At 40.1% G+C, this 10,071-nt stretch overlaps 1 protein-coding gene across 1 annotated transcript in view; it reads left to right on the top strand.

Annotated features, from left to right (window-relative positions):
- Positions 1-2,545: 2,545 nt before the first annotated feature.
- GPR141 (G protein-coupled receptor 141) overlaps positions 2,546-10,071 on the top strand; it is a 36,111-nt gene continuing 28,585 nt past the window's right edge. Inside the window, exon 1 of the mRNA XM_011362496.2 lies at positions 2,546-2,663. The gene's annotated coding sequence lies outside the window, so the exon portion shown is untranslated. The remainder of the gene's footprint in view (positions 2,664-10,071) is intronic.

Consider the following 10,071-nt stretch of genomic DNA (forward strand, 5'->3'; position numbering starts at 1 on the left):
TCTCCCTTCTCTTTATTAATACCGTGTTTGCAAAATTCATCCATGTTTTCGCATATAGCGTTGCTTTATTCATTTGCATGGTAAGAGCACTTCTAAACGTCCCACCTTTCTTTGGGTAATACATTTTCCTGTTGATTGACATCTGAGATGTTGCCATCCTTGGGCTGTTATACAGACCGCTGTTACGAGCATTCTGGAACTTTTCGAGTACACGTACCCATGCCGTTCCTGCTGGGCATGTATCTAGGAATGTGATTGCTGGTTCCCGAGATAAGTGTATGTTCAGCTTCCGAGGTCACGCTGCAGTTCTGCCATTTTTCCGTTCCCTCCAGCAGCGTATGAAAATCCTATTTACCCCGTATCCTCTGTAACACTTGCTATTACAAGTCTCAAATTCCAGCGATCTGGTGTGCAGTGAGTGGTATTCCATTGCAGTTTTTATTCGCAGTTCCCAGATTGCTAATAAGGGTGAACGTTTCATGTGTTTATTGGGGAATCTTTTCAAAATTGCCTATTCAGTTAGTATTTTGTGTATATTAACTTTATTATATTCACTCTTTTTCTTATTGATATAATTTGATATGAGTCCTTTGTCAGTTATATGACTAAAGAAATCTGCTTCCACCCCATGGTTTGCCTTTTTACTCTTTAGATAATATCTTTCGGGGGCGCAAAATCTAATTTTAATGTAGCTCAACTTATCAGTATCTATTTTAATGCTTAGCGGTTTTTGCATCCTTAAAAAATCTTTTTATACCCCAAGGTCGTAAAAAGATGCATCTTTGTTATCTTCTAGAAATCTTATTATCTTACTTCTCACCCACTATCTGGAACTTATTTTTATGCATAATATGAGAAAAGGAGTCAAGATTCCTTTCTTCTTCCTTTGTCCAATTATCACAGTCTACTTATTGAAAAAAAAAAATCATTATTTCCCATTATTCTCTACTGCCACCTTTTGTAAGTAAGTTAAATGTCCATGTATGTGTGGATCAGATTGTGGGCTCTATACTGTATTATTTGTATATTATTGTGCCCATATCATATTGTTTGAATTATTTTAGATTCAAAATAAATCTTTATATCTGATAATTTATATCTTTCAAATATATTTCTTTTTTATTGTCTTTGACATTTTAGACCTTTGCATTACCATGTAAATATTCGAATCAGCTTGTCAATTTCCACAAAAACACTTGTTCAGATTCGGATTGGAAATGTGTTGAGTATAGGTATTTTTAGAGGAGAAGTGATAGTTTCACAATATTGACTATTTTTTATCTGAAAGCAATGCAGTTTCCCATTTATTGGGGCCTTCTTTAATTTCTCTCAGTATTTTATATTGTCCTACATAGAAGACTTGCTCATCTTCTGCTAGATTTACTTGAAAGCTCTTTGATTCTAATTTAAATGGTATTATTTGAAAAACTGTGTTGCAAGTGTGACATGTAATTGACTTTTGCAAATTAACATGTAACTAATGGCTTTGCTAAATTAACATATTTAGTCTATTAGTGTGTCTGAGACCTCTGGAATTTTTATGTATAAAATCACATTGCTTGCAATAAAGACAGTTTTATTTCTTCCTTTCTAGTAATGACACTTTTTTTTGATTGTCTTGCCTCAATCAAAAAAAAGTGTCATTACTTGTCATTGCATTGAGCTAGGATAAATCCTACACTAGAATATAATGTTAACAGAAGTAGTGACAGAGGCATCCTTGACTTATACCTGCTACCATGTCAATATTTAATAAACTGTCATTGTAAACTCACTGGTCCCTATACAACATTGTTACACACTTTAGAAGATAATTATAAGATTTAAAAAACGTTAATTTACAGTGTTGCATAAAATAGTAGGCAAATTAGAGCAGTTTGAGGAACTTACTTTTCTTTAGATACTTGCAGCGTATCTCTATGACTGTCTGTACGCTTTCTTTTGGAGAAAGTGTTAAGGGTCTAAAAAGTGAGGCTGTGGACGAATGCATGCCCCTCCTCTGACACCCTAATAGACTCGGTTTAAATATCCTCTCTCTTAACTCTAATCAGCTAAGCTGATCATCATGTTATATTGTGGTCAATATCATGTATCGATGACAGAATAGGAGTCCTAAGTCCCCAATGGGGGTATAGAAAAACTCTGTGAATTTTTTGAAAGGAAATATTATATATATACATATATATGCATATATATGTGTGTGTGTGTGTATATATATATGTATTTTTTTTTTTTACCCTAAATACAAAACATAGTTTATCTCCCCTTTTGTCTTTAATGATATCATTGTCTTTTTTCTCCATCCTCTGCCAAAATTCAGTTTGAATGAAATTTTAAAAGCTGGACTCTCATAACATTTTATTAATATTTCTTGACAGTTGGCCTTCCTGTAATTTTGCAATTTGGAGTGTTCATCTTTAAGGGTTTGGTTTTTCAGGGCCTGAGTTTGAAATGGCTTTGAGGTTTGTGGTTGCCGCTGATGCTCACACGCTACGGAACTTAGAACACTCGCTTCCTTCACTTGGTGCATTGGCCTGGCCCCTGTGGGTGCATACAGACTCTGGCAGCGCCCGGGCAGCCTTGCTACTAGAGGAGAATCCTATTTGGAAGTCGGACAGGTGGCCCATCTCTGCGCCTCCCGCTGAGAAATCTGGCTTTTTCAGGTAAGTGCAGAAGACTTGGGGTGAGGGGGGATCACGTGATTGAAAGTTATGCATAGAGAGAACATGTCCAACTGGCCAACAGAGTTCTAACTCAGAATCTTCAGTCTTGCTCTAAAACAACAGGCTTATTTACTCTCCTTTACAGAAAGCATCGTTCGCTCCTTCCTGTGTAGTACGCACTACTTTGAAGGTGACACCCAGTTTTCGTTAGTGGTTAAATATGGGCAGAATGGTTTCAGAAACTGTCAAAAAAAAAAAAAAGGACTCTGGCTGCAAACATTATAGAGGTCACTAGATGTTGCATTTACATATTGTTCAAATGCTTATCTTTTAAGAGGTTTTATTTTTTTATTTCCATTATGGAAATCTTTAAGCTGTATTACTGTAATATTGTCATATATAGTTTGAAACCAGCTCTAATCAACAGCAGTCAGGTACTTTGATATCTCTAAAAGAAGTATATTCAAAATAATACATTTAATAATGGTTATAGCACTTCTTTTCATTCTGTTTTAATAGTACTACATGACAGGAGGGATCTAAAAATAACTTTAAAAGTCACATAACTAAAAAGTAAGGACAACATCTGTTCAAAAAATTTTACGTTAAGTTTCTTCTATACCATTATTTCCTTCTTACGGGAACTGTCACATTTCAAATAGGTGGAATGGAATGTAATAAAAGATTGAAAAAAGTCAATCACGCACGGCATGAGATGAGAGCTTAGTCTTGCTTCTTTGAAAAGTTTGTAATATGATTTTGGAAAGGTCACTTAGTTCTCTGGATTTCAACTTCCTACCCAACTGCACCCTTACTTATCCAAGAAATTATTTATTAAGTACTCCAGATTTAAAACTTGCTGTTCTATTTTTTTACTGGGTTTAAATCAATCAGTCAATGAGTATTTTAATTGATCAATTAGGAGTAATAAGAAGACCAATGGATGAGGAATGAGGTGATATGAATTCCAGTCCTGCTTCCTAGTAATTGGCTGAGTGATTAGGACAGTATTTCTAATTATTCTAGGCCAGAGGTTGGTACATTATTTCTATAAAGGACTACATTAGCAGATAGTTTAGCTTTTACAGGCCAAGAGCCAAAATTGAAGATAATATGAAGAGATATAACCATTTGAAATGTAACCATTTCAAAAGTCAAAAGTCCTCCTTAGCTCAGAGGCTGTGCTGTGAAAATGAGACAGGATCCAGGTTTGGCCTCAGGGCCATAATTTCCCAAACCCCATTCTAGCCAATGATTTTCAACAATTATAAAATGGAAGATGTGGACTAGATCATGTGACCCTGAAAGATTTCATGGATGATACTTGGGGTGATCTATCAATCCTCTAAAATTGTACAAAAAATCTGTCTATGTAAATATGTGCTTTTCTGATGGGAAAAAAAGGTCCGCTGATTTCATCAGATTTTCAAAGTGGTCCAAACCCAATAAGGTAAAAATTCTTTCCAAATCTAAAATTCGATGAACCTGTAAAATGCTTATTGGGTGTCTACTATGTGTAAGACACTGTGCTAGCACTCTAAAAGATGGTAGCATATTATGTCTAAAATTATGTCAAAAATAAACACAATTAGAATATGTGCAAATCCATGATATCCTTCCTGTATTTGTCAAATGTTTCTGAAATATTACTTTGCAAAGTGTCTTCTGTTCTAGTATGTCAAAATAGTCATCAAATATTCTTATTGTCTCATCTTCTTTTTGATGACAAAGGTATTATTCATGACAATCATAAACTTAATTTAGGAAGTCTCTTTCCCAAAAATACAGTCTCCTTAAGGGTAAGAACTATGCCTTTTTCATCTTTGTATTCTGGAACGGTATTTGTCACATATTAAGTATTCAATATCTTTGGAATGAATGAATGAATGAATGAAAAGCTGAAGAGACACCATCACTGAGATTATGTGTGTTAGGTACTAAGGGTTTAGAAGCCAAAATATTCTACAAACAGTAGTTGCTAAGCCCAAAGATCACTTCCCTTTTCAACTTTGGACATAACTGATTTCAAAATACTTCGTCAACTAAAGATTACAGTTCCTGGGGATTAAGTCATTTTTTCAAAAAAGAGTGAAATTTGTTGAATTTAATCTACATGAGAGAGAGGAACACTTCTTACAGAATGCCCAGTTACCTAGTTTCCGGGATGGGGCGGCTGGAGAGCGAGGTTTCCTTAAGGAACAGCAGCACTCTGAGCAGGTGGGTGCTTCCTGCTCTGAGCCCAGGTAGGAAGTTGTACAGCTGGAGCATTACGCAGAAATGGCAGGTTTTCCTGGACAATCCAAAAGTCAGATCTACTAGAATTTGGGCTACCATTCTGCTCTCTGATAAAGAGGTTCGGTGTGACGTCCATTGCTCAGCCAGTTGATGTTGCCAAGATCTGAGCACCATCCGCTGGGATTCCTCACAGCTGCATGGGGTAGGAATGAACTTGTGATCCAAAGGTACCTCTCTTCCCTCTCTAGAAGTAATTTCATTTTCTGAAAGAGAAACTCTGTCTACAATGGCTGATTTATGGTTCATTCACTTCTCTGGGGAAATTTAAGTCTTAGGATTTAAAAAATTTAAGATATTTAAGTGAGAAGTCATGTGCACAGCTCTCTATGTATCTGGTGTTATGCCTGAAACATTCTTATTCAAAAGGGTACATCCCCCTTCTCCCCACCCCCATCACTCCCTCTCCACCTCAGAAATAGCAACATACTATTCACTTAGGGATGTAACTATAGAGCGTGCCTGGGCCCTATCATTGTGCACTAAATAGCACCGATGGTCCAACTGGTTACAGGTCATCATGAGATCACATTCCTTGGTCACCTTAGGGATTGAGATTAGTCCTAGATATAGTCCAAAGATCGAAGCCTTCATAAATAAAACCCTGAATATACAAGCCAGTTATGTTCATGGTCCAAAGTCTTGCTTAAGTGATGGCAGGAAGTGTGGTCCCCTCCCGAGGGATTTCTGAGACTCCCTGGACAGGGCTCACGTGTCCTACACATCCAAGAGAGTGGTGCCCCCGCCTTTGACTGTCACCCTGAGGTCTATCTGCAGACCGCCTCTGTACCTCTATGCTTGGCTTGACTCCAAAAGGTAGACAAGGCCCCTTTGACTCCCTCTCAAACACAGCTGGCTTGAATTTGTGACAAATTATTTTGGACAGACTCTTGGACCAGATAATAAATATCACAGGTTTTGTGGGCTGTACAATCTCTGCACAGCTACTCAGCTCTACAGTGGCGAGGTGGAAGCAGCCACTGACAATAAATAAATAAACAGGGGTAGCTGTGATCAGATAAAACCTCACTTACAAAACAAGCATCGGCTTGTGGGCTGGAGTTTGCTGGCCCGTGAACTGTATACTGAAGGCTTTATGACAACTTAACAAATTAGTGTTATGGAGGGCAAAAAGCAAAGCGAAAGTCCATCTGTGTGGGGCATCGTCCTGGGGGTTCCCATCCCCAGGTAGAAGATGCCAAAACTAAGTCATCTCCTAATCATCTCTGAGAGCAAGACTCGCGGATGAGAAATGTGGTTGGTCGAGCATCTTCAACACTCACAGTGGCACCTACCTCCCATTCATGCCACCAAAAGCCTCACCAAAATTCTCCTTTCTTGACTAAAGAGAAGGTCTGCCCTAAAGACAAATTCTTTCCTTGTCTCTTTTCCATTTTTTTTTTTAATTTTTAATTTTGGTAAAGTATACAGAACATAAAATTGGCCGTTTGGACCATTTTTAAGTGTACGGTCCAGCGGCATGAAGTGCACTCACACCGTTGTGCAACCGTCACCACCGTCGACCTCTAGAACTTTTTCGTCATCCCAAACTGAAACTCCGTAGCCATCACACGACACTTCCCCATTTCCCTGCCACCGCCCACGGTGAGCACCATTCTGCTGTCTCTTTGAATTTGACTATTCTAGGTCCCTCCTATAAATAGAACCATAGTAAATGTTCTTTTGCGTAAAGATAAGTTCTCGCGTCTATACATAGAGTCACATAAAAAAATAAATAAACTCACTGTCTATTTTGGTGTCCAGCTCTCTATGGGTTGGAAATACTGGGGTCTCATCTGAGAATACCTGGCTATATGCCTTTCATGAATTTTCTCCCACCATTCACCGACCTGTTTCCCCTGCATAAGTTATTAGGGCAGCTCATTTGGCCCTAACTGCGCATCGCACATTACCTTCTTTGGAATATTGGGGTCCATGCCCAAAACGCCAGTGCCTCGTTTTCCTCTGTGGGACTCCCAGTCGTCAGACCCAGCACAGAGACCACGTCTTACGGTCTTCCTTGGTACCAGCAGATGGAATTGTTCTGGACCCGTTACCTGGCGCATTAGAAAAACAACCCAGTCTTCCCCTCTTGTCTCGTTTACTACTCACACAGGACACGTGACTTCTGACACTTCTGGTCACCAAATGTGTGGTGGTTTCTTCCCCCCACACCAAACAATTCTCCACATCAGCTGGGTGTCCGACAATTTAACTCAACTCTGATGCCATCTACCTGGAGATAGTGTCAGATCCCACAGCATAAGGGCTCAGTCCTGCAAGACTGACCCCCTCCCCATATTTCAGATGCCAAATAGCAAGTAGTAGGTCCTCGGGTTACCCACAACTTCTGTGCCATTTTACCCATTCTGTACAAAGTGACCCTCTCCTCAGGTTTGATTAATTTGCTAGAGTGGCTCACAGAACTCAGGGAAACACTTTCATTTACCAACTGATTAAAATATTTGACAGATAATACCGATGACCAGTTAGATCAAGAGATACTAGGGCACGGTCCGGAAGGGTCTCCGGTGCAGGAAATCTAAACCGCTTCTATGCAGTTGAGGAGCGTCGCCCTTCCAGTGTGGATATGTTTGCCAGCCTGGAAGTGCTCTGAAACCCCTGCCCTTGGGACTTTATGGAGGCTTCATCACATAAGCATGATCCATTCCCATCCGGAGGATGGGGGTGGGCTGAAAATGCCAAGCTGCTAACAGCCTCTGACCAGGAGCCACCCAGGAGCTCACCCAGAGTCCCTCATTAGGACAAAGATGCTCCTAGTGTCCATGTCTCTTAGGAAGTTAGGTGCCCTGTATCAGGGATGGGTCAACGATGAAATATTAGACAAAGAGATGCTCCTAAAATTCTTATCACTTAGGAAATTATAAGGATTTTAGGAGGGACTGGAGGCAGATATATATACGTATATATCTTATAAATACATATGTACATATATATAACTTGTTATTTCACACCTGGTACAATGGCACTCACGTAACACATCAGTCACTGCCTAAGATTATTTTAGTGCGGTCTTACCTTTCCCCTAGGTTGTAATTTCTTTGCAAAGCGGCGACCATATCTAGCACAGACTTTATTCTATGCAAAGGTCCAATCTTGAGAAGATTTGTTGGGGTCTGGATATGGTATGCAAAAGTTAAAAAAAACCACTTCGTCATATTTATTGATTCTCTCGCTCGCTCGCTCACTCCATATATCATTTGTACCTAATTTATCCTACACGTCTCTACTAAGAGCAGAATTGCTGAATTTACCTGTTTTTGATCTCTTCTCATGAAGCAAGTTTGACATAAATGTTTTCAGTTCTCTTAGTTGTAAATAGTAAAATAGAGATTATTATACCTGTTCCACTCTTTCCAGAGACAAAAATATAGTTGGGAAGACACAATTTATTCATGTAAATAAAACTGAAAAATCAAAAGTCATTATGAGAATCTATTTTTGTCAAACACTTTATGACTTATAAGGAGGAAGTAGGTATAATAATCTTTATTTCACTATTAACTTTTTCTAAAATATTTAATTGGAGAATGTGAAAGTTCCATGTCCAATGTTCTTCATTGGGTAGTTTAGTGAGGAAAAGGGTCGGCAAAGATGGAGAGGTCAAAAGGTTGAGACTCTTAACTGGGACTTGATGTGTGGACAAAGTTTGGATGAACGGGGAGAAGTCTGACACTCAGCCACACTGAGGCAGTGGTTCTCCATGTGGGTCTTGTTGAGAGCACCAGTTTCAAGGTCCCCCATAGATTCTGGTCCAGTGGTATGAAATGTGGCTCTGGGCACTAACGGTTGGACCAGTCTCCCTGGGTGGTTCTGAAGGCTTGTGCTTAGGGGTTGGTTTTTCTCTTCCTATATCCCTAACCGATATTTTAAGTGCTAATAGCAAGGACATAACTAACAGCTGCTGTGAGAGCTTAAGTCTAAGTGAGAGGAAGAATAGAGAAATTTCTAAGATATTCGGAGAGACAATGTATGCATTCTGGCCCCGGTGTCCAGAACTGTGCAAGACACAGAAGAGAGGCCATTGCCAGGTGACATGTAGGTTTTATTCCTTATTAGCTAGGCTTTGTCTATTAAAAAAAAAAAATAGTGATACTCTCATCTGCTGTATACTTTTAAGAGACAGACATATCTGCCATGTGCGGACCTTGGTCCACTCCGACAAGCCTCAGCTTATTGCATCAGCAAAAGGGAGATGACAATGTTTAACTCAAATGAGAATCGTGACGATCAAAAGAAATAACATATGAAAAATGCCCGGGACATGGTATTCTTCAACAATTATTACACGTCTTCCCTCCTACCACCACTGTACATTTTTTTAGTTTTTATAAAACCCACAAAGAAAAGCTGAAACTATTCTTGTCTCTCATTCCCGTCTGTTGGTGACTTTCAGCCAAAGACCACAGAGACGCCTGTAGTTGAGCCACGTGGGTTTGCTACGTATTGCGGGGAGGGACTGCCTGCCCCCCCCGCACCCCATAACGCGGGTTAGAACCCATCTCCTCCTCCTTCCGATGCCTCTCCCTGAGCGACCAACACCCGGGGGTTCCCTGCTGCTCAGCCTCTCCCACGCCTCTCCCTCTTCCTCTTCCTCTCCTACGCTCCCCCAACTCTCCCTTCTTCTTCTTTTCTGTACCTTCTTCCTGTTAGCAGAGTCGGGTGGCAGAGCCGGCCTGAGATGTGGAGAGATATGCGTGAGCTTGCTCAGTGGCGGGGACCTCCAGCTTCTGTGCCCGGGGAGAAGACAGTACCCCGGAGGCGACAGCCACACCTGCAAACTCCCAGACTCCGCCTGTCCTGACGATATGGATGTTTGCTGCTTGCCCAGATGACCCGAAGCGCTTCTGAATATAGCGCTGAGAACCACGAGCTGCACTATTTACTACCATGCTGTAGTATCAGTTACTAAAATTTCCGTAACCTCGCAAAGCAGATAATCTTATCATCCCATTTTATAGCTGAGGAAACAGCTTAGAGACATCAAATGACTTGCTCAGTTCCAAATAGCTAATATCCAGACCAAGTGGCAAGCGCCCCACTGCGTTCTGAGGTTTCCCGATTGTAACTTGTTCATGCCTTAGTTCTGGCATCA

Source organism: Pteropus vampyrus, unplaced genomic scaffold (genome assembly GCF_000151845.1).
Source record: "Pteropus vampyrus isolate Shadow unplaced genomic scaffold, Pvam_2.0 Scaffold75, whole genome shotgun sequence".
NCBI classification, from domain to species: Eukaryota; Metazoa; Chordata; class Mammalia; order Chiroptera; family Pteropodidae; genus Pteropus; species Pteropus vampyrus.